The sequence below is a fragment of the Macaca mulatta genome, chromosome 5, assembly GCF_049350105.2.
Source record: "Macaca mulatta isolate MMU2019108-1 chromosome 5, T2T-MMU8v2.0, whole genome shotgun sequence".
NCBI classification, from domain to species: Eukaryota; Metazoa; Chordata; class Mammalia; order Primates; family Cercopithecidae; genus Macaca; species Macaca mulatta.
In genome coordinates, this window is record NC_133410.1 from 171644524 (window position 1) to 171668373 (window position 23850).

The 23850-nt window shown below is 36.6% G+C and overlaps 1 long non-coding RNA gene across 1 annotated transcript in view; it reads left to right on the forward strand.

The window, feature by feature from the left end:
• Nucleotides 1-5795: 5795 nt before the first annotated feature.
• The window catches only part of LOC106998558 (uncharacterized), a 74871-nt gene continuing 56816 nt past the window's right edge, over nucleotides 5796-23850 (forward strand). Inside the window, exon 1 of the long non-coding RNA XR_013417581.1 lies at nucleotides 5796-6077. This is a non-coding gene — a long non-coding RNA (uncharacterized LOC106998558). The remainder of the gene's footprint in view (nucleotides 6078-23850) is intronic.

Genomic DNA, 23850 nt, shown 5'->3' on the forward strand with positions numbered 1-23850 from the left:
CTATACTCAATTTTTTTTTTTTTTAATTTTTTTTTTGGAGACGGAGTTTTGCTCTTGTTGCCCAGATTGGAGTGCAATGGCGCGATCTCGGCTCACCACAACCTCCATGATTGGGGTTCAAGCGATTCTCCTGCCTCAGCCTCCCGAGTAGCTGGGACTACAGGCATGCGCCACCACACCTGGCTAATTTTGTATTTTTAGTAGAGACGAGGTGTCTCCATGTTGGTCAGGCTAGTCTCAAACTCCTGACCTCAGGTGATCTGCCCTCCTCAGCCTCCCAAAATGCTGGGATTACAGTCGTGAGCCAACGCACAAGGCCCACAATACTCAATTATTTGAACACCTGGAAATCCTTCTCAAGAAGGACAGGCACAAACAAGTCCAAACTGTGAATATTAGAATACCTGACTCTTTAATGTCCAGAAATTAAGGAATACCTACAAGTATCAAGAACATCTAGAAAAATATGACTTCACCAAATGAACTAAATAAAGAATCAGTGACCAATCCTGGAGTGACAGAGATGTGTGACCTTTCAGGCAGATAATTCAACATAGCTGTTTTGAGGAAGTTCAGTGAACTTCAGTAACACACAGAGAAGGAAATCAGAATACTACTGAAGAAATTCGACAAAGAGATTGAGATATTTCAATAAAAATCAAGCAGAAATTCTAAGGCTGAAAAATTCAGTTGACAAACTGAAAAATGCAACAGAGTCTCTCGACAGCAAAGTTGATAAAGCAGAAGAAAGAATAAGTGAGTTTGAAGACAGGCTATTTGAAAATATACAGGCAGAGAAAAAAGTTAAAAGTATAAAAAAGAATAAAGTAGACCTATAAAATTTAGAAAATGACTTCAAAGGGGTGAATAAAGGAGTTACTGGCCTGAAAGAGGAGACAGAGAGACAGATTGGGATAGAAAGTTTATTCAAAGAAATAACAGAAACCTTCCAAACCTAAAGAATGATATCAGTATTCAGGTACAAAAAGGTCATAGAATACCAGAGTCTTATTTAACTCAAATAAGACTGCCTACAGGCATTTAATAACCAACCTCCCAAAAATCAAGGATACAACAGGGATTTTTAAAGTGGAAAAAGAAAAAAATAATAACACACAAGGGAGCTCTGATATGTCTGGCAACAGGCTTCTCAGTGGAGACCTTATAGGCCAGGAAGGACTGGGATGACATATTCAAAGTGCTGAAAGAAAAATAACTTTCATTCTAGAATACTGTATCTAGCAAAAATATCCTTCAAACCAAAAAGAGAAATAAAGACTTTCCCAGGCAAACAAAAGCTGAGAGATTTCATCAACACCAGAACTGTCCTACAAGAAATGCCGAAAGAAGTTCTTCAATCTGAAAGAAAAGGATGTTAAACAATAAGAAATCATTTGAATGTATAAAACTCATTAATAATGATAAGTACACAGAATACTCTAACACTGTAATTGCAGAGTGTAAACCACTGATATGTCAAGTAGAAAGACTAAAATATAAACATCAAAAATAACAACTACAACTTTTCAAAAGATAGGTAGTATAAAAAGATATAAATAGAAACAACAATAAGTCAACGGGAGGAAGGGAATGGACTTAAAGTATAGATTTCCTTAGTTTTCTTTTTCCTTGTTTGTTCGTTGTGTTTTTTTGTTTTTTGTTTTTTGTTTTTTTGGTTGTAACCAGCGTTGTCATTCGTTTAAAATAATTGGTTATAAAATATTATTTGCAAGCCTCGTGGTAACATCAAATCAAGAAACCTACAATAGATACACAAAAAAATAAAAATCAAAAACTAAAACATGCTACCAGAGAAAATCACCTTTACGGGAAGAAAGGAAGGAAGGAAAGAAGGAAGGAAGGAAGGAAGGAAGGAAGGAAGGAAGGAAGGAAGGAAGGAAGCAAGGAAGGAAGGAGAAGAAGAGACATAAAATAACAAGAAAACAACAAAATGGCAGTAGTAGGCCCTTAAATATCAATAATACCACTAAGTATAAATGGACTAAACTTTGCAATCAAAAGACTGACTGAATGGATAAATAACAAGATCCAACTATATGTCACCAACAAGAATCTCACTTTACTTATAAAGACACTCATAGACTGAAAATAAAGGGTTGACAAAAAACATTCCATGAAAATGGAAACCAAAAAAGAGCAGATGTGTTAGATAAAATAGACTTCAAGACAAAAACGTCATTATATAATGATAAAGTGTTCAATTCAACCAAAGAAAATCACAATTGTAAATACACATGTACCCAACACTGGAGCACCCAAATATATAAAGCAAATATTATTAGATCTTTAAAGAAAGATAGAAGCCAATGCAATAGTAGCTGGAGATCCTGACAACCCAATGTCAGCATTGGACAGATCATCCTGATAGAAAATCAAAAAAGAAACATTAGAGTTAATCTGCACTGCAGACCACATTGACTTAATAGACACTTAAAGAACATTGAATCCAGTAGTTGCAGAATACACATTCTTCTCTTCAACACGTGGATCATTCTCAAGGATAGACCATATGTTAAGCCATAGGACAAGTCTTAAAAAACATCAAAAAATTTGAAGTCATATCACATACCTTCTGTTACCACAATTGAGTGAAAGTGGAAATCAATAATAAGAGGAACTTTGGAAACTATATAAACATGTGGAAATTAAACAGTGTGCTCCTAAATGACCAGTGAGCTGATGAAGAAACGAAGATGGATATTTTAAAAAATTGTTTAAACAAACGAAAATGGAAACACAGCCTACCAAAACCTGTGGGATACACCGAAAGCAATACTAAAGGGAAAGTTTATAATAAGTGACTACATCAAAAAAGTAGAAAAACTTCAAATAAATACCCTAAAATGCATCTTAAAAAAATAGAAAACCAAAAGCAAACCAAACTCAAAATTAGTAGAAGAAAAGAAATAATAAAGATCAGAGCAGAAATAAATGGAACTGTAACAAAAAATACAAAAGATTAATGAAAGAAAAGTAGGTTTATGGCTTGGGAGGGTCAAACCCCTGGATCTGTTTATTCACAAGATTAAAATACATGGCTGTGAGCCCTTTGAAAACTGCTTATTGCTTATTTAATAAACTCTGAAGTGTTGATTTGTGTATCACGTTTGACTTTGAAGGCTGAAATTAAATAGATACTCCTAAGAGTGTAATGGGGAAATAAATAGTTTCAATTATTGGAATCATTAATTCCATTTCTGTAGAGAAAATAAGTTTCACATGTGGAGCTTGTGAAACACAAACATACACCCCTGAACCCTGTTTTTAAGAGATTTTGATTTAGTGAGTCTCGGAAGGAGGATAGCAATACACATTTTCACCACTTTAATACTCCAATAAAAAGCAATGCCCAACCCAGAAGTGCCCACTCTTCAATGGAACTTTATTTACTCTCAGGATAATTCCAGAGGACAAAGGCAGCAAATGAAAAAAAAAAAAAAAATCTCCTCTAGGATATTTTTTGTGGAGATTTCTCTAGACTTGTCTTCTTTCTGTCTTTGCAAGAACTCTCTTCGTTGGTTCCCGAGCTCCAAGCCTTCACATTTGCCTTCTTTTTTTTTTTTTTTTTTCTTTGTTTATATTGCCTCATTTGGATTCGGAATGCTTTTTGGAATGTTGATTTTGGTTTTGACCTAGCAATCTATAAAATGCTCTTTCTAAAATACCTTCAAGCACACGTACTACAAAAGAGTCCCCATAAAGCCAGACTTTCTTCCCCTATTCTAACTCCATTCCAAGGAGGGAATTCAGACAAATGCTTCTCTCAAAGGCATCTGAAAGTAATATGCAGACACAAGGGAAGATTTTTCAAACTGATGTATCCTTTGGATGTTCTGCCAGAAAGTTCTTCAGTGGCTACATACCTCCCAGGCAATAACTAGTTTTCCAATACCCTGTCACTCTGAGTTAAACTCTCATAGACTTTTTAGTGAGCAAAAAATTCAGGTTTCTTTGGAGCCCACTGAAGATTGAGAAAAACAAAACTATCAATGAGGTGGTATATTTTTAAATTTTCCTCAGTCATTCACTTATTAAGTTTCAGTTCACAAATACGTATTTAGTACTAAGTGCCAAGCATAAATAATTAATGTGATGTAGAGGGGAAAAGTGAGATAAATAATAATTATGCAACATGCCAAGAACTGTAGTAGAGAAATAGGCAAACTGTGATGTGAGGTGATCTTTTCCTTAAATTACATATGCTTCTTTCAGGTATCATTGAGATAAAGAGAGATGGTGGTGATTATTTGTACCATTTACCTCTGTTTCTCAAGGATTTTGTGACTGCGTAATTTACTACTCATCAACTTTATTTATATTCTATTATTTTAGTAACATAGTAATATGCTTAATTGATAATTACTTTCTGTTCTGCCATACCTGATACAAAGTAGTGTAAAGCTCTTTAGTTTTTATCCTCAGAGCTGTTATTTTAGGATTTTCGATTCCATAAATAATTCATTGTATTATTCTTCTCTTCGGTTTTGCCCTTAGAACTGCCATAGAGTATGATCTATGTATTTCTTTTTAAATTCCTCTGCAGAGCACAGAGTCATTTACGTTGCTAAGAAAAGACATTTCATCTGGAATACAGTCCCAGATCCACTTACTTGAAATTTTAACCATAAATAGCAGCATATCAGTGACTTTCTGGACCTGAGAACTGGCAAAAATAATTTTAATTTTTCTTCAAATTAGAAAAAAAAAGAGGGCGACAACAATTTCCTTTTCGAATTTTACCTTTTGGTATATGCAAATAGAATCCTAGGAGCTTGTATTGAACAGGCCTTGAAAGGACGTTTATTTCATTTAACTGTGAGAGTATCAGGAAAGTAGATTCTACAAATCACAAGACCAAAGTGATTGATTGGTTGCTAAAAGTGTTGCCAGTTTCACTAGAAAATGTTTAAGTTCCTATTTCCCATAATCTAGTTATAAGAATGTGCCTCAGATAGAATTGACATTGAAGGATATACCAATAAAAAGAACAACTTCTGACAATTTGATTTATATGTGAGCTTGCACTTAGTGAACTAGGAAAGAGAAATAAGTAACTTGTGTTGTTTTCTGAAAATCAGTCACTAGATTTCACTCTTGTCTAAAAGGAAAGAAAAGAGTAAACTAACCAACACAAATTCTGTTTTCAGTGTAAAGCAGATGATAGAAACAGTTTCTTCTAAATGTTGGTGGGAAACAGCTGATTATAGAGAGAAAGAATGAAATTGATATGAGTACAAATGAATATTGCATTACACAGAGCCATATTGATGTAACTCTATCCATTCCTAAAATCACTCCTTTTCACTTGTAGATTGCCATGTCAATGCAAAGAATAAGTGCTTAGTGAAAAATCTATTAAAGTACAAAATCAAGACAAAATTATAGTATTACAAGTATAGATCTTTGATTGCTCAGAATTATAAATATCACCAAAAGCTGTGGTTAAATTAAATCAGGCATTACCAAGCATTTAGGTCAATCACTTCATTTTGTAGGGAAAAGACAAGTGAAAGCTTTGAGTTATTGACTGCAGGGAAGATGTCTTATAATAAGAAATATTTTCACATATTCTGTAAACTGTTGGTTGGTTGCTTGCTGTGATGGTTAATGTTGTCAACTTGATTGGATTAAAGGATGCAAAGTATTGTTCCTGGGTGTGTCTGTGAGGGTGTTGCCAAAGGAGATTAACATTTGAGTCAGTGGGTTGGGAAAGGCAGACCCACCCTCAATGTGTGTGAATACCATCCAATCAGCTGCCAGAGCAGCTCGGATAAAAGCAGGCAGAGGAATGTGGAAGGATTAGACTGGCTGAATCTTCTGGCTCCCATCTTTCTCCCATGCTGGATGCTTCCTCCCCTGGAACATCAGACTCCAAGTTCTTCAGCTTTTGCACTGTTGGACCTACACCAGTGGTTTGCCAGGGCCTCTCAGGCATTCAGCCACAGACTGAAGGCTGCACCGTTGGTTTCTCTATTTCTGAGGTTTTGGGACTCGGACTGGCGTCCTTGCTCCTCAGCTTGCAGGCGGCCTATTGTGAGACTTCACCTTGGGATCATGTGAGTCAATAATCCTTAGTAAGCTTCCTTTCATACATACATCTATCCTACTCGTACTGTCCCTTTAGAGAACCCTGACTAATACAGTTACATTCTTTTAAAATATTATAAAAATTCTAATAATACGAATTTAAAATTCTTAAGATATTTTATGATGCAAATAATTAAATTCTCTTGAATAAGAAAAATTTTAGACGTGTAAAATGTAAATATTAAAAAATGTAAAAGCATTTTTAAATATGTCACGGCTCAAAAATGTTATTTATATTGTAGTGAGATACTTATTGCTTTCAAATCACTGTCTACCAGTGTTCTAAAAACTGCTAAGAGTTAGATCATTAAAAATAATGTAGACTCAAAGTTTCATATTACTGCCAAGTTTCCAAAAACTTTAATTTTGGTATATGACTCCTCTGCTTAAAAATTTTTATTATTCCCTATTTCCAACAGAGCAAAATCCATGTTCTTCATCTAACAAAAAAAACTGTACATAATCTTAAGTCACATTACCAGCAGTTTTCAATGTTTATTTAAAAGGTTGCAAACTCCACTTTATTTCTACTTCTCACCAAATCCACTTCACCATGTTGGTTTTGCAGAAATACAGCATAACAAATCCTGTTTCCATACCATTCCTATGGTTTCACTGCTCACCTCATCAGGACCCTGATCTTCTGCAGCCAAGTGCATGCTGGGTCTTTCTGTAAATGCTCTGCTTCCTGGAAGACCCTCCTGACCACATTACTGGATTATTGTAACAACGTTATCAATAATATTGTTATTTTAGACATCCTATATTCCTATCTTGCTAGATATTACACCCAATTGGGGCAAGTACTATATTTATTCTACTCAGTGTCTCAGAAAGATTAATAAATTAATCTTTCCAATTGTTGATTGTGCAATTCAAATCAGCATTTATTTTCTGATTTGTGAATTGTAAGTCTTCATCTCCCCATAGCAAGGACTATAAAACAAAATATGTTAAATCAGGGAGAAGACCGAGAACAAGAGATGTTCTGATACTCATATAAGCTAGATTCGAATCTAAAACTAAGATGTTGGGGAAAAAAATCCCTTGTTTCTAACACTTAATCCAGGGGAAATAGTCAAATTGTAAAATAACAGATTGGAGGCACAAGAAACAGAGTAAGAAGACACAAACATGGAGCTCATCTATGGATTTTTCAGATCTCTAACGAATTGTGCTTACCTGGAGAAGTAACTAAACACCTTATGATCTACAGACACTGAACCATCTTAAGAGTTTACATAGAAAACTTGAATTCAGTTTTTAAAATCAACACAATGTAAGCAAATCTTTTGAAACATTGAATAGTACAAAGGAGGAGTCACCTTTTCTGCACCCCTCACTTCCATCCCATGCCCATGTGCAATCACTTCTCACCATTTCTGTTTATTTTTTTATTATTATCCTCCAAATTCTAAGCTTCTTTCGTATTTCTTCATGCATAAACTTTCAACTGCATATAGTAGCATCCTAATAAAACAAAAATTTTTTTTTCATTTATAAGATGCCTCACCTTCCCTCCACCTTTTCCAAATAGGATAATAGCTGGAAAATTGTAAAATCTATTTAATTTGTATTTCTTGTTCTATTAGCCATAGACATTTTGTCTTGACTACTTATCTGCTTTATAAGCTGAGATTATTAGCTTTAGCTTATTTCTGTGTGTGCTTAAAACAAGACATTAAAACTGGCACGTGGAAACATGCCTTAAGATGAAGTAAAAATTGAAAACAAAGTCAAAAGCATCTTGTGTTCTTTCATAATAGTAGGTTATTTATTTCTGATTTTGCAAATTGGCTGTTAAAGGAATGCAATCAAGAAAATGTATTTACCTAATATGATAATGTCCGCAAAAAATTGTATTTTTTATGTCTATGAGAGTATGAGATAGAAATAGTAAAACAACTCATTCCTTCCTAATTTTTAGTAGTACTTTCAATGTGAAAAATTGTGTTATCTTTCTCTTTGCATAGTTCATCAGTAACAGTGATTTCATATACAAAATACACTAAATATTTTATTACTCTGTCTTCTTTCAAATATATTTTCTCTGGAATTCAGGAGAAGAAATACATATAAAAACACAAAGAAAAACATGTTAAGCCTATGCAATTGAGGGGATAGATTTGTTTTGTGGAGGAAAATATGATGCTGGATCAATAATTGAGGAGAAATTACATTACAAATATTACAAAAGAAAGAAAACAGAGAATTATCTACATTTTCATCTCATCAGTTACTACCTACAACTTGTGGCTAAATTTGAGTGAAAAGTTACTATCTAATCAATTCCAAAGCTTCTAAAAGTAGAAGACCTACTGTTATGTAAATCATCACCTGATTTCACAGTTAAATGTGTAAAAGTGAACAGTCTTTCACCAATTTTCTAGGCGACTGTTAAAACTATCTTTAGAGAAATGAAATGTGACAGCAGTATAATTTCATTAGCTATGTGGCCTATTTTAAAACCTGAATGGGGGTAGGGGAGGGAAATAAAAGGGCTATTGTAAAATTTTATGCAGATTATAATAAAGGCAAACAGAGTAGTAGAGAAGTAGTATGTAACTGTCATAGCTGGCTTCCCAGGAGGTGAACTCTGAGATATAGAGTAGTGCTCAAGAAGTGTATTACAACTTCTGACATATTCTCAGCATCAACTTTTGGGATGAGAAGGGAAGGAGAGGAAGCTGTATTTGCAGAGGAAAAAGTTTTACTGAGGTGCATTTCTAACAAGGAACACTCTACAGCTGGAATCACCCTTCAGAGACTTCCTGAATTGAGACAAAGAATCAAACTTTTTTCTCCTCAGGCTTCTCAGGGATGACTGAGACAGCAAACTTGTATAACCCTCTCCCCAGCCCCCACCTCCACATCAACCATGGGTTGGATTCAGGCTGCCCTGGGGAAGGGAGATTTTGAGGTTAAGTTAACAGGAGAAGGCCAATCATTGATCTCTATCAGCAGGCATCGTTCCCAGCAGCTGGGAGAGTAAGTCTTTCAGTTCTCAAAGGGGAGCTGGACAGTGCATCACAGCATCTAATGCCATCTACTCTTTGGCCACTCGGATCCACTTCATATAAGTTCAGGAAACAGCTCCTCCAGGATTCTGATAGTCCTCTTTTCTTGGGAAGAAACATGGAATGGGGGAAGTTTGTGGGATGAACTCTAGCGAGCACAGAGCCTCATGACTATTATTCATTATGTCCTTTCCCTGCTATCCATTCTAGATCCTGCTTGCCTTCAGCTGGTGCCACTGCTGGACTAGGTGGCTCACCTGATGGGCATGAGCCAAATCCTCATCCTTGCAGTCTCTCAGTCTCTGGCTGCCAGTTCTTTCTCAGGCAATGATGATTATACCTATTTACCCTGAAAACTGGGCAAGAGAGTACCAAGAGAAAACCAAGTGGATAGCTAGGTGCCAAAGAGATGCCTCCATTCCCCCACTGTGTAATGACATCACAACTTCCTCCTAATAATCTGGATGTATTATTCCTGCCAGGATGATGAATGCTCTTTAAAGCTGGCAACTTTTCGTGTAACTCTTTTCAAAGCTTTTCCCTCTCTGGGAACCAGGATCTTTAAATCAGCAGAAGCCATATTATGGTGCTAGAAAGTACAGATGATAGTTAGCAGGAGAATGCTTACTTCTACCCCTTAGATCCCAGACCCATGTATTCTAACAATTGAAGACACAGCACCACGCACTAGTCCCTGATTTAACTTGCATATTGCATCCTGGAGGATGGCAGCTCATCTTGCAGAGCATCATATCTGGCTTGTGCTTCAGTTGAGCCGCCCATGAACTATGTCATTGCTCTACGATCCCTGCAGGTCCTGGGTGGTATAGCATGTGACAGAACCCGTAGACCTTTTGGTTCATGTGTTCATTGCTAAACCTCCTTTGCTGTTAAGTAGACTCTCTGACGTGATGTTGCATGGGATGCCGTATCAATGGATCAGACACATGTCAGCGCTTGAATATGGGTTCTGGCTAAAGCCCCAAGAGTAGAAAAGGCAAACCTGGAGCTGAAAAATGTAACATATTTCCATCAAAATTAATTGTTTCTCCTCAGGGTAGAAAAAGAGCAATGATGCCCACTTGCCACCAGGTGGCTGCTTCATCTTCTGAAGACCAAGTGCCTCCCCATCAATTACCATTGTAGGTAGTTGGGACTTTTGGCAGCAGCAATGGCTAGATCAGATGTGCAGCAGTTGTCCCTTAAGTGCAAGTTTGCTTTCCAGGGTCTTAATGGCCTATGGTACAAAGAGAGGGAGACCACATTCACATAACTTTTCTTACAGTATATTGTTATAATTGTTCTATTTTCTTAGTGCTGTTTTTAATATCTTACTGTCCCTAATGTATAGACGAATCTTTATCACAGGTGTGTGTGTATATGAAAAAACAGAGTAGATACAGGGTTCAGTACTATTCACAGTTTTAGGTATCCACTGGGGGCCTTGGAATGTAGCCCTCACAAATAAAGTAGGACTGCTATAGTTAGTGGGGACCTGTGTTGTTCGACTTCATATATATGGTCTCCATCTCTGCCAACAAAGTCACTGTTTCTGTGCCCACTGGGCCAGTGCTGGTGTAGCCAATCACCCAGGCTGGTAGGGTCAACTGGCTGAGTCATTCATTCTCTTGGTTGTTCAGTGCTTCTTCCATCATGGGTGCTCTCAGGTTGGTGATAACATGAGATACGAAGATCTTGCCATGGCTGTATCATTTCACTGTCCTCACTATGTACTACTACCAGATCCATTTTCCTCAAACAATGCTATATTTCAGTTATCCTCCTCGTTTAAAAGCATCAAAAGTGTTCCCCTTTTTCCTAAAGAAAAGATGAAACCCAAATTTTAAAACCTTCTCCAACCTGGTTCTAGTGAACATCTCTACTCCATACACAAAATATCTATGCAAATCAGAATGGTCTATATATCATCCCCTACAAACACACAATTGGAATTGCTTCTTTTATGCTTTGCCCATACCATCCTACCCTTTTGAAAAGCTCTTCCTTCTCCTATTCTTCTTTCAAAATGATCTAGATAAAAATCTACATAGTAATCTAAGATCTGGCAGTGACCTCTCTCCCCTCTAGATTTTATCTTGAGAATACTACGGTGAATAGAGAACCCTATTAAAAGTTCTTTGCATATAATCTCTCCGCCATTCTCATATCATTGTTTTGCTCTGTAATTTACCTTCCCACACAATTAAGTCATTTTCTAGTCTGTCTAAAGTGTAAATAATTTGAGGGAAGGTAGTATGTTGGTGCTGTATGCACTATAGTGCCTAGTAAATCCGGAATCAATGAGTGTGAAAAACTACCTGCTGCAAGGTGAACACTTGTGCCACTTTCTGATTGAGAAAGAAGCCCTCCTAGATGCAGGATTTGTAACATCCTAGAAATGGCAGCACTTAACATAATGCCAAATTATGTTCCATTCTAGGCCTATTTGTACCAACAGGGGATCTCAGTACACTTACTGTGTAAAAAGGGAAGCTAATTCTTACAGCGTGGGATTCATGCAGGTCTTCTGTGTGAAAAAGAAAGTAAAAGCTAATATGATACACATATAATAGCAATGAAAGCCTGGGTAGCACATTACAAGCTAGAATCTCCAGGTAAAACACCCCAAGTGGTAAGTAATTATTCAGTGACCACCAAGCATTGAAGGCAGCATGCTAATGAAATTTTATAATCACAGCCATATTCAAGTTAAGCACCAAATGCCTGAAGATCAAGTACTTCATATGAAAGCATCTTCCCATTCTTGGTTGCCAAAATAATTGTGAATTTTACTTTTTTTTAAAATCATCTTTTCTTTCTAATTTTTTTAAGAGTTGAAGCTATTGAGTTTATTACAGTTCACCACTCAATCACATCCTTTTAATGCTGCTAGGATTTCAGATCACTTGATCCCACAAAATAACATTATAGGACCAGAATCTAGAGCAGTGACTCAACTAGGAGCGATTTTGCTGCACACACCGCCACTCCACTGCCGCCAGAAGACATTTGGGAATGTCCGAAGACATTTTAGTTGTCACAACCGGATGGGGGAGATCCTTCTAGCATCTAGTGGGTAGAGACTGATATGCTGCTAAGTATTTAACATTGTACAGGACAGCCTCCCACAACAAAATATTATCCTGCCTAAATATCAATATTGCTGAGGTATAGAAAACCTAATGTAAAATGAGGTGGATTTGTGTGTGTGTGTGTGATGGAGTTTCACTCTTGCTGCCCAGGCTGGAGTGCAGTGTTGCAATCTCAGCTCACTGTAACCTCCGCCTCGTGGGTTCAAGCGATTCTCCTGCCTCAGCCTCCCAAGTAGCTGGGATTGCAAGCACCCACTACCACACCCAGCTAATTTTTGTATATTTAGTAGAGATGGGGTTTCACCATATTGGCCAGTCTGGTCACGAGATGTGCTTTTTTTTTTAGGTTGTTTTAGTCAAATAACCTAACAAAGGGAAGCGCATCTTTCCGCTAGCAGTAAGAGATTAAACTGTGGCTTCAGTTTAAAATTAATATATTGTATATACAGACAAGAATAGATTTAAGAGGCAGTGAAAACAAAGTATCACCTAAAATTTTGTCTAGAAATTTTGTATTGTAGCCAAGGTAGATCATACCATAAAGCAATATGGAATTAAAACCACAGTGAATTCTACTTCAGTTTCTTTTACTCTATGGACTTTAAGAGTTGCAAAATGACTTGTATTACCACAGTTGAAATGACATGGCATATTTTGAAGTTGTGTGCTTCCCCAGGGCTGGATATTGTGCAAGACATTGTTACCATTGCCATGTGGATCCTTTAAATGTATTCCAACCAAATGGTTTCCAGAACCTGCTGTACTGTAACTCTTTCTGTATTTACAGCCTTTTCAACTCTGCTTGCGTCTTTCATTCATCAAGTGCTCTTAGCCTGACTTTATGCTTTCAGCGTGTTTGAAGTACGCAGATGTAGACCCAGCATCTGGCTGCTCTATTCTGTAATGGAAAGTGTTCTCTGCTGAAGTGACAGCCCACAGAGTAACTACCATGAGTTAGCTTCCCAACAGCAATTCACTGGGGTCTTTCAATAAAAATAGTTACATATTGTTCTCAAAATAAGAAGTGATATTTCTTCTGATCACTGAACACAAAGGGACAGGTGGAGTTGCTAGTTTCCATTAGTAGAAAATTTTGTTTCATTAGTAACAAATTTTTTCAAGGTTCATAACACTAAGATATTTAAAGAGAAAACAGAAGGAGAAACACACCAAAGAAATTGTATACTGTGGCTCATCATACACACAATGCCCATTAGTAGTAGTAGTAGTAGCAGCATTAAGACGGGAGCTCGTTCTGTCTCCCATTACTATTAATAATAATTAATAAAATTTCGTGATATGGGGAAATCATATTGCTTCGTATATGAGAATTTTTTATCAGATTTAAAAATAAATGAGTTGTTGTGTTTCTCCAGTGAAAACAATAATAAAGTAATATTCAAACTAAAAACACATTCATTTTTATCCAAGTTTATCATGCATTATTTTTTCCTTTTTATTTATTTATTTTTTTATTCAGAGTTGCACTCTGTCACCTAGGCTGAGTGCAGTGATGCTATCTTGGCTCACTGCAACCTCCACCTCCTGGGTTCAAGTGATTCTCCTGCCTCAGCCTCCCGAGTAGCTGGGATTACAGCTGTGTGCCACCACACCCAGCTAATTTTTGTATTCTTAGTAGAGATGGGGTTTCATTATGTTGGCCAGGCTGATCTGGAACTCCTGACCTCAGATAATCCACCCACCTTGGTCTCCCAAAGTGCTGGGATTACAGGCGTGAGCCATCGCCCCCAGGCTGTTATGCATTCTTATGCTAAATAGGGAGAAATGGTAGAATGTGCTGTATTTATTCATCTAGCATTTGTGGATGTACAGTGCATGAAACTGATAGGGAAGGCATCACCATGAAGTATGAAGCAATTTTATTTTAACATAACAAATGGCAAAATAACCAGATAAAGAAAAGAGCAGAAAGAGATAATTTTTCAAAAATCGAGATAATACCAGCTTTTAGTCATGAAAAGCTAAGTTTGATGAATCCCTAGATGCTGATGATAACTCAAATGTAAAATGGAATATCTTAGCAGACCAGCACCTGAACTCTGTCAAAGGCGTACTCGTGAATATTTGTAAGATGTTTTCATTAGTGCTTGCCTCAGTTATAATGGTTGAAATTGCTAAAGGGACTTCAGCAAAATCAGAGATCATGAAATTCCCTATGGAAAGGACTCCTAGCATCCTAACTGTACTGTAGGTTTCAGGTATTCACACAAAATATCTTAGAATTTCACCTATAATGGAAAGGGATTATTTTTAAGTCAGTAGACAAATTTATTTTGTCTCAATCCATTACTAACTAGATAAATTGCCTTGAGGGACTCAGGTAATGTATCTTGTTTCTGATTTATTCACATGTAAAATTCAACTATATTTAACAAATATTTATTGAACTTGTCCCAGGAAGTGGATGTCAGCAACATGAGAAGAAAGAAGACACAGTTTGTCTTTCTTGCTCTTCAATTATGACAAACCCTATTTGTCTTTTGTGTATTGTGAATTGAGATAGTTGATTTAAAAAATTATCCTAAAAGTATCAACACGAAGAGGTAAGAGTTGAAACAAAGAGAGGTGCTGTCCTGTTATCAGAGTGAGAGCCACCTGTGTCATTTATTATCAACTCAAACTTAGACATTCCTATTGGCCTGTCATTGGCCAGGTTCCAGGTATCATGAATGTTCTGTACTGTTGTTTTTAATGCAAGTCTCACTCAAGTATATAATAGAGCAACTAGGAAAAGAAAACTAAATGGACATTGTCCCACTGACTGCAATATGAACTAACCTTCATATTGGGACCAAGGATAAGAGTAAATAAGGAATGCTGGGGAACAAGTGGTTGCTGACTCCTATTCCTCATACTGATCTACTGATCCTTTATATAAAGTTGGTAAATCCCTGTTTGACTATTTACCCAGGTAATTGTATCCAGAATTGATTGCTATCTAGAAAGTTTAAGCAGTCTCTTAGACTCTTAATTATACATTCCTCAATATTCTGTAAATTTATCTAGACACATCACCAGAAATTAAACATTAAATGATTTTACCTTTGCTTTCCAAAACAGTTCCATCCATGAGTTAAAATATGATACATTCTAAATACATAGATAATACATATTAATATAAGAAAGGTTATTTAGAAGCTTTCTTCTCTATAACTTTTGCAATCATTCAACTAAACTTCTTTCTCCAACACTTAAACCTTGGATTCCTGCTAACCTTGGATATTTAACTGGGTTTCAGAAGATGTATAAACTCTCCCAAATTTAATGCAAAAAAAAAAAAAAAGTATTTTCTTTCTTAGCCAGATTGGAGATAGATCTGGTGCCTTCATCATCTTCTCAAAGCAGTCAGGAGTCTGTCATCTTTTAAAAACATTGTGAACCACTCACTCGTTGCTCTGCTTGTAAGTCCTAGATTTAGAAGGATATTATATTCTAAGCACATTGTTCCCCTGAAGAATCTTCCCTATGATTCAGAGTCATACATATCACCCTATCCTTCTTTCCACACTGAAAATGATAGTAGTTTTCATGATATGTTTATATGTCTGTGGAGTGTAGGAGGAGTAAGAAGAGGTTGGGATGGACGACCAAGTTACTGTATAATTTTAAATGGTGACAGATTTCTTGGATACTTGACTTGGATATATGAGTAAAAGTTGAGAGAGACACAGCTGGAATTATGATTTTATCCCCTTTCTGTTGGAGAGAACAGAGCATAATTATATCTCAACTGACGATCATGAATCAAGCTTCAGATGACATTCAGGCAGGTTGCCATGATTATGTTTGCTGCTCTTTTAGTTTTAGAAAGACAAATTAAGGCAGCAGCTATTCTCCCTTGGATCTGCATGAACTTGCACCAGAGGTCCCTGAAATGTTTCACCTCAATATTTCATCTTATTTCCACAATCTTTAACTTGGAAGCTATTTTATTTTATTTTTATTTTTTATTTTACTTTAAGTTCCAGGATACATGTACAGAACGTACAGGTTGTTACATGGGTATACGTGTGCCATGGTGGTTTGCTGACCTAGCAATCCATCATCTAGGTTTTAAGCCCTTTGTGCATGAGCTATTTGTCCTGATGCTCTCTCTCCCCTCACCCACCTCCCTTCCGACAGTCTCTGATATGTGTTGTTCCCCTCCCTGTGTTTATGTGTTCTCATTATTCGACTCCCACTTATGAATGAGAACATGTGGTGGTTGATTTTCTGTTCCTGTGTTTGTTGAGGATAATGGCTTCCAGCTTCATCCATGTCCCTGAAAAAGACATTATCTCATTCCTTTTTAGGGCAGCATAGCATTGCGTGGTGTATATATATCACGTTTCCTTTATCCAGTCTATCATTGATGGGCATTTGGGTCATTTCCATTACTTTATTATTATAAATAGTGCTGCAATAAACACATGTGCATGTGTCTTTATAGTAGAAAGATTCATATTCCTTTGGGTATATACCCAGTAATGGGATTGCTAGATCAAATGGTATTTCTGGTTCTAGATCCTTGAAGAATCACCACGCTGTCTTCCACAATGGTTGAACTAATTTACATTCCCACCAAAAGTGTAAAAGCTTTCCTATTTCTCCACATCCTCACCAGCATCTATTGTTTCTTGATTTTTAATAATTGCCATTCTGATTGGCATGAGATGGTATCTCATTGTGGTTTTGATTTGCATTTCTCTAATGATCAGTGATGTTGAGCTTTTTTTCATATGTGTCTTGGCCACGTAAATGTCTTATTTTAGAAGTGTTTGTTCATATCCTTCGTCCACTTTTTGATGGGGTTGTTTTATTTTGTAAATGTGTTTAAGTTCCTTGTAGATTCTGAATATTAGACCTTTGTCATATAGGTATATTGCAAAAGATTTCTCCCATTCTGTAGGTTGCCTGTTCACTCCGATGATAGTTTATTTTACTGTGCAGAAGCTGTTTAATTTAATTAGATCTCACTTATCAATTTTAGCTTTTGTTACAATTGCTTTCAGCATTTTGGTCATGAAATCTTTGCCCATGCCTATACCCTGAATGGTATTGCTTTGGTTTTCTTCTAGGATTTTTAAGGTGTGGGGTTTTACATTTAAGTCTTTAATCCATCTTGAGTTAATTTTTGTATAAAGTGTAAAAAAAGGGGTCCAGTTTCAGTTTTCTGCATATGGCTAGCTAGTTTTCCCAGAACCATATATTAAATAGGGAATCCTTTCCTCATTTCTTGTTTTTTGTCAGGTTTGTCAAAGATCAGATTGTTGCAGATGTGTGGTGGTGTTTCTGAGGTCTGTGTTCTGTTCCATCGGACTATATGTCTGTTTTGGTACCAATACCATGCTCTTTTGGTTACTGTAGCCTTGTAGTATAGTTTAAAGTCAGGTAGCATAATGCCTTCAGCTTTGTTCTTTTTGCTTAGGATTGCCTTGGCTATACAGGCTCTTTTTTGGTTTCATATGAAATTTAAAGTAGTTTTTTCCAATTCTGTGAAGAATGTCAATGATAGTTTGATGGAAATAGCATTGAATCTATAAATTACCTTGGGCAGTATGGCCATTTTCATGATATTGATTCTTCCTATCTATGATGATGGAACATTTTTCCATTTGTTTGTGTCCTCTCTATTTCCTTGAGCAGTGTTTTGTAGTTCTACTCGAAGAGCCCCTTCACATCCCTTGTTAGCTGTATTCCCAGGTATTTTATTCTCTTTGTAGCAACAGTGAATGGGAGTTCATTCATTCTACTTGTCTATTGTAGGTGATAGAAATGCTTGTCATTTTTGCACATTGATTTTGTGTCCTAAGACTTTGCTGAAGTTGCTTATCAGCTTAAGGAGTTTTTAGTCTGAGACAATGGAGTTTTCTAAATACAGAATCAAGTCTTCTGCAAACAAAAACAATTTGACTTCATCTGTTCCTATTTGAGTACACTTTATTTCTTTCTCTTGCCTGATCGCCCTGGCCAGAACTTCTAATACTATGTTGAATAGGAGTGGTGAGAGAGGGCATCCTTTTCTTGTGCCGGTTTTCAAAGGGAATGCTTCCAGCTTCTGTCCATTCAGTAAGATGTTGGCTGTGGGTTTATCATAAATGGCTCTTATTATTTATAAGAGTAATTGATGGGTATTCCATCAATACCCAGTTTATTGAGAGTTTTGACATGAAGGTATGTTGAATTTTATCAAAGGCCTTTTCTGCATCTATTGAGATAATCATGTGGTTTTTGTCATTGATTCTGTTTACATGATGGATTACGTTTATTGATTTGTGTGTGTTGAACCAGGCTTGCATCCCAGGGATGAAGCTGACTTGATCATGGTAGATAAGCTTTTTGATGTGCTGCTGGATTTGGTTTGCCAGTATTTTATTGAGGATTTTCACATTGATGTTCATCAGGGATATTGGCCTGAAGTTTTCTTTTATTGCTGTGTCTCTGCCAGGTTTTGGTATCAGGGTGATGTGAGCTTTATAAAATGAGTTAGGGACGAGTCACTGCTTTTCAATTGTTTGTAATAGTTTCAGAAGGAATGGTATCAGCTCCTCTCTGTACCTCTGGTAGAATTTGACTGTTAATTCACCTGGTCCTGAGCTTTTTTGGTTAGTAGGCTAGTAATTACTGCCTCAATTTCAGAACTTTGTTATTGGTATATTTAGGGATTTGACTTCTACCTTTTTAGTCTTGGGGGTTGTACGTGTCCATGAATGTATCCATTTCTTCTAGATTTCCTAGTTTATTTGCATAGAGGTCTTTATAGTATTTTCTGAGGGTAGTTTGTACTTCCGTAGGGTCAGTGGTGATAGCCCCTTTATCATTTTTATTGTGTTTATTGGATTCTTCCCTTCTTTATTTGTCTAGCTAGTGTTCTACTTTGTTAATTTAAAAAAAAACTGTTCTTGAATTCATTAATTTTTTGAAGGGTTTTTCGTGTCTTTACTTCAGTTCTGCTATGATCTTAGTTATTTCTTGTCTTCTGCTAGCTTTTGGATTTGTTTGCTCTTGCTTTTATAGTTCTTTCAATTGTGACGTTAGGGTGTCGATTTGAGATCTTTGTAGCTTTCTGATGTGGGCATTTAGTGCTATAAATTTCCCTCTTAACACCTCCTTAGCTGTGTCCCAGAGATTCTGGTACATTGTGTCTTTGTTCTCATTGGTTTCAAAGAATTTCTTTATTTCTGCCTTAATTTAATTATTTATCCAGGAGTCATTCAGGAGCAGGTTGTTCAATTCCTATGTAGTTCTGTGGTTTTAGTGAGTTTCTTAATCCTGAGTTCTAATTTGATTGCACTGTGGTCTGAAAGACTGTTGTTATGATTTCCGTGCTTTTGCATTTGCTGAGGAGTGTTTTACTTCCAATTATGTGGCTGATTGTAAAATAAGTGCCACATGACACTGAGAAGAATATATATTCTGTTGGTTTGGGGTGGAGAGTTTTGTAGATGTCTGTTAGGTTCACTTGATCCAGAGCTGAGTTCAAGTCCTGGATATCCATGTTAATTTTCTGTCTGGTTTATCTGTCTAATATTGACAATGGGGTGTTAAGGTCTCCCACTATTATTGTGTGGGAGTCTATGTCTCTTTGTAAGTCTCTAAGAACTTGTTTTATGAATCTGGGTGCTCCTGTATTTGGTGCATATATATTTAGGATAGTTAGTTCTTCTTGATGAATTGATCCCTTTATCATTATATAATGCCCTTCTTTGTATTTTTTTAATCTTTTTTGATCTTTGTCAGTTTAAAGTCTGTTTTGTCAGAGACTGGGAGTGCATCCTCTTTTTTTTTTTTTTTTTTTTTTTTTTGCTTTCCATTTGCTTGGGAAATTTTCCTCCATCTTTTTTTTTCCTTTTTTTTTTTAAATTATACTTTATGTTCTAGGGTACATGTGCACAACGTGCAGGTTTGTTACATATGTATACATGTGCCATGTTGGTGTGCTGCACCCATTAACTCGTCATTTACATTAGATATATCTCCTAATGCTATCCCTCCCCCCTCCACCCACCCCACAACAGGCCCCAGTGTGTGATGTTCCCCTTCCTATGTCCAAGTGATCTCATTGTTCAGTTCCTACCTATGAGTGAGAACATGCGGTGTTTGGTTTTTCTCTTCTTGTGATAGTTTGCTGAGAATGATGGTTTCCAGCTGCATCCATGTTCCTACAAAGGACAGGAACTCATCCTTTTTTATGGCTGCATAGTATTCCATGGTGTATATGTGCCACATTTTCTTAATCCAGTCTGTCATTGATGGACATTTGGGTTGGTTCCAAGTCTTTGCTATTGTAAATAGTGCCACAATAAACATACGTATGCATGTGTCTTTATAGCAGCATGATTTATAATCCTTTGGGTATACATCCAGTAATGGGATGGTTGAGTCAAATGGTATTTCTAGTTCTAGATCCTTGAGGAATCGCCACACTGTCTTCCACAATGGTTGAACTAGTTTAGATTTCCACCAACAGTGTAAAAGTGTTCCTATTTCTCCACATCCTCTCTAGCACCTGTTGTTTCCTGACTTTTTAATGATTGCCATTCTAACTGGTGTGAGATGGTATCTCATTGTGGTTTTGATTTGCATTTCTCTGATGGCTAGTGATAATGAGCATTTTCTCACGTGTCTGTTGGCTGCATAAATGTCTTCTTTTGAGAAGTGTCTGTTCATATCCTTTGCCCACTTTTTGATGGAATTGTTTGTTTTTTTCTTTTAATTTGTTTGAGTTCTTTGTAGGTTCTGGATATTGGCCCTTTGTCAGATTAGTAGATTGTAAAAATTTTCTCCCATTCTGTAGGTTCCCTGTTGACTCTGATGGTAGTTTCTTTTGCTGTGCAGAAGCTTTTTAGTTTAATTAGATCTCATTTGTCAATTTTGGCTTTTGTTGCCGTTGCTTTTGGTGTTTTAGACATGAAGTCCTTGCCCATGCCTATGTCCTGAATGGTATTGCTTAGGTTTCCTTCTAGGGTTTTTATGGTTTTAGGTCTAACATTTAAGTCTCTAGTCCATCTTGAATTAATTTTTGTATAAGGAGTAAGGAAAGGATCCAGTTTCAGCTTTCTACTTATGGCTAGCCAGTTTTCCCAGCACCACTTATTAAATAGGGAATCCTTTCCCCATTTCTTGTTTTTGTCAGGTTTGTCAAAGATCACATGGTTGTAGATATGTGGCATTAATTCTGAGGGCTCTGTTCTGTTCCATTGGTCTATATCTCTGTTTTGGTACCAGTACCATGATGTTTTGGTTACTGTAGCCTTGTAGTATAGTTTGAAGTCAGGTAGCATGATGCCTCTAGCTTTGATCTTTTGACTTAGGATTGTCTTGGCAATGTGGTCTCTTTTTTGGTTCCATATGAACTTTTAAGTAGTTTTTTCCAGTTCTGTGAAGATAGTCATTGGTAGCTTAATGGGGATGGCATTGAATCTATAAATTACCTTGGGCAGTATGGCCATTTTCATGATATTGATTCTTCCTATCCATGAGCATGGTATGTTCTTCCATTTGTTTGTGTCCTCTTTTATTTCATTGAGCGGTGGTTTGTAGTTCTCCTCAAAGAGGTCCTTTACATCCCTTGTAAGTTGGATTCCTAGGTATTTTATTCTCTTTGAAGCAATTGTGAATGGGAGTGCATTCATGATTTGGCTCTCTGTTTGTCTGTTATTGGTGTGTAAGAATGCTTGTGATTTTTGCACATTGATTTTGCATCCTGAGACTTTGCTGAAATTGCTTATCAGCTTAAGGAGATTTTGGGCTGAGATGATGGGGTTTTCTAAATAGACAAACATGTAATTTGCAAACAGGGACAATTTGACTTCTTCTTTTCCTAATTGAATACCTTTTATTTCTTTCTCTTGCCTGATTGCCCTGGCCAGAACTTTCAACACTATGTTGAATAGGAGTGGGGAGAGAGGGCATCCCTGTTTTCTGCCAGTTTTTAAGAGGAATGCTTCCAGTTTTTGCCTATTCAGTATGATATTGGCTGTGGGTTTGTCATAAATAGCTTTTATCTCTTTAAGCCTGTGTGTGTCTTTACACGTGAGATAGGTCACCTGAATACAGTGCACCAGTAGGTCTTGACTCTTTATCTAATTTGACTCTGTCTTTTCATCGGGGCATTTAGCCCATTTACATTTAAGGTTAATATTGTTATGTGTGAATTTGATCCTGTCATCATGATGCTAGCTAGCACACACTTGTTGATGCAGTTTCATCATAGTGTCATTGATCTTTATATTTTGGTGTGTTTTTGCAGAGGCTAGTACCAGTTTTTCCTTTCCATATTTAGTGAGGAAGCTATTTTCTAACTTCATGAGTGTTGCTAGCAATTATAGGTTAATCACCCATTAGAGTCCCAAGAACTTGGAGATTTGTTGAAGTCAGTCATAGTTTCCTAAGGAATGAGGCAGGCATAGATTTTCACCTCTTTCTTTATAGCTTTATATTTTGACATTATGTTGGATCTGAGTTGGATGAATATCCCATTTCCATTTTCTGTAGCAAACAGGAAGCTAAACATGATGTTTCATTATCATAACATATAATTGCGATTACACTAGCTTTGCTATACCATTGAATACCACTCCAAGGGAGAGTTGAAGATAAACTATTACAAGTCTCAAACTATATTTTCAGTAGCAAACCTCTAAAATTGTACTGACTTAAATCTCACAAGACAGAACATTTCATTTTCTAAGTAGTCTAAGTTATACTTTTGGTTTAAACAATAACATGAATAAAATGTCCTGAAAATTTTTGGCAGTCATAGAAGACATCACCAAACAATCATGGCGCCAACTGACATCTACAGGTTAGGTCCCATTTATGTTTATACCCAGTTTACAGTAAATTTGAAAATTCTTCTCACATTACTAGCACAATTTCTAATTTTTCCAGTTTTCTTTCCAAATACTTTCCAGGATTCCCCAGAGGGTTACACAGGCCCATGAATCATTCACTGACACTTGCTAAGGTAATGGAGAAACAAAGACTCTCACTTGGAAGCCAGATCCCACAACAAACGGCTTCTGTACTGGACTTGATTGCTTTGACCACCTGCTGTTGCTGAAGAAGTACCACTGTCCCTGCTGCTGGTGTCACCAGTCCACTAAGGTAGAAAAGGGAGATGTTTGATGTAATAATTTCATGGCAAAATTTCCTGGCCTAAAATGCCACAACTCTAAATTCCAACACATGAAGCTGTATGATATATGTTAGATCCACACTTTTCTGTCCTGGGGTGGTGTTGCATTCAATAAACCCAAATGAAGCCTAACATGTAGTTTAAAATAAAGAATATTCAAAGCATCCAAATAAATAATACCCATCATCATTTACAAAAATACTCATTCTGCTTCCACACATTTTCCTTACTCTCTGTGGCTATATCCTTCTGCTGAACACCTTTAAATATTTCTTACCCAACTATGATTGTAAGTTGGATTCTTAGGCATTTTACTCTCTTTTTGTTTTTATTCTCAGCTTGCTTTCATTACTTTCACAGGGTGTCTCTCTGTACCCTCTGAAGTAGATCGACTTAGTTCCTTTATCAGCAAGAAAGACTCCTTCCTTTATTAGAGGTTACTATCAATGGGAAATTTCCAGATTCTCTTGGGTGGTGCAGAAGAAGGAAAAAG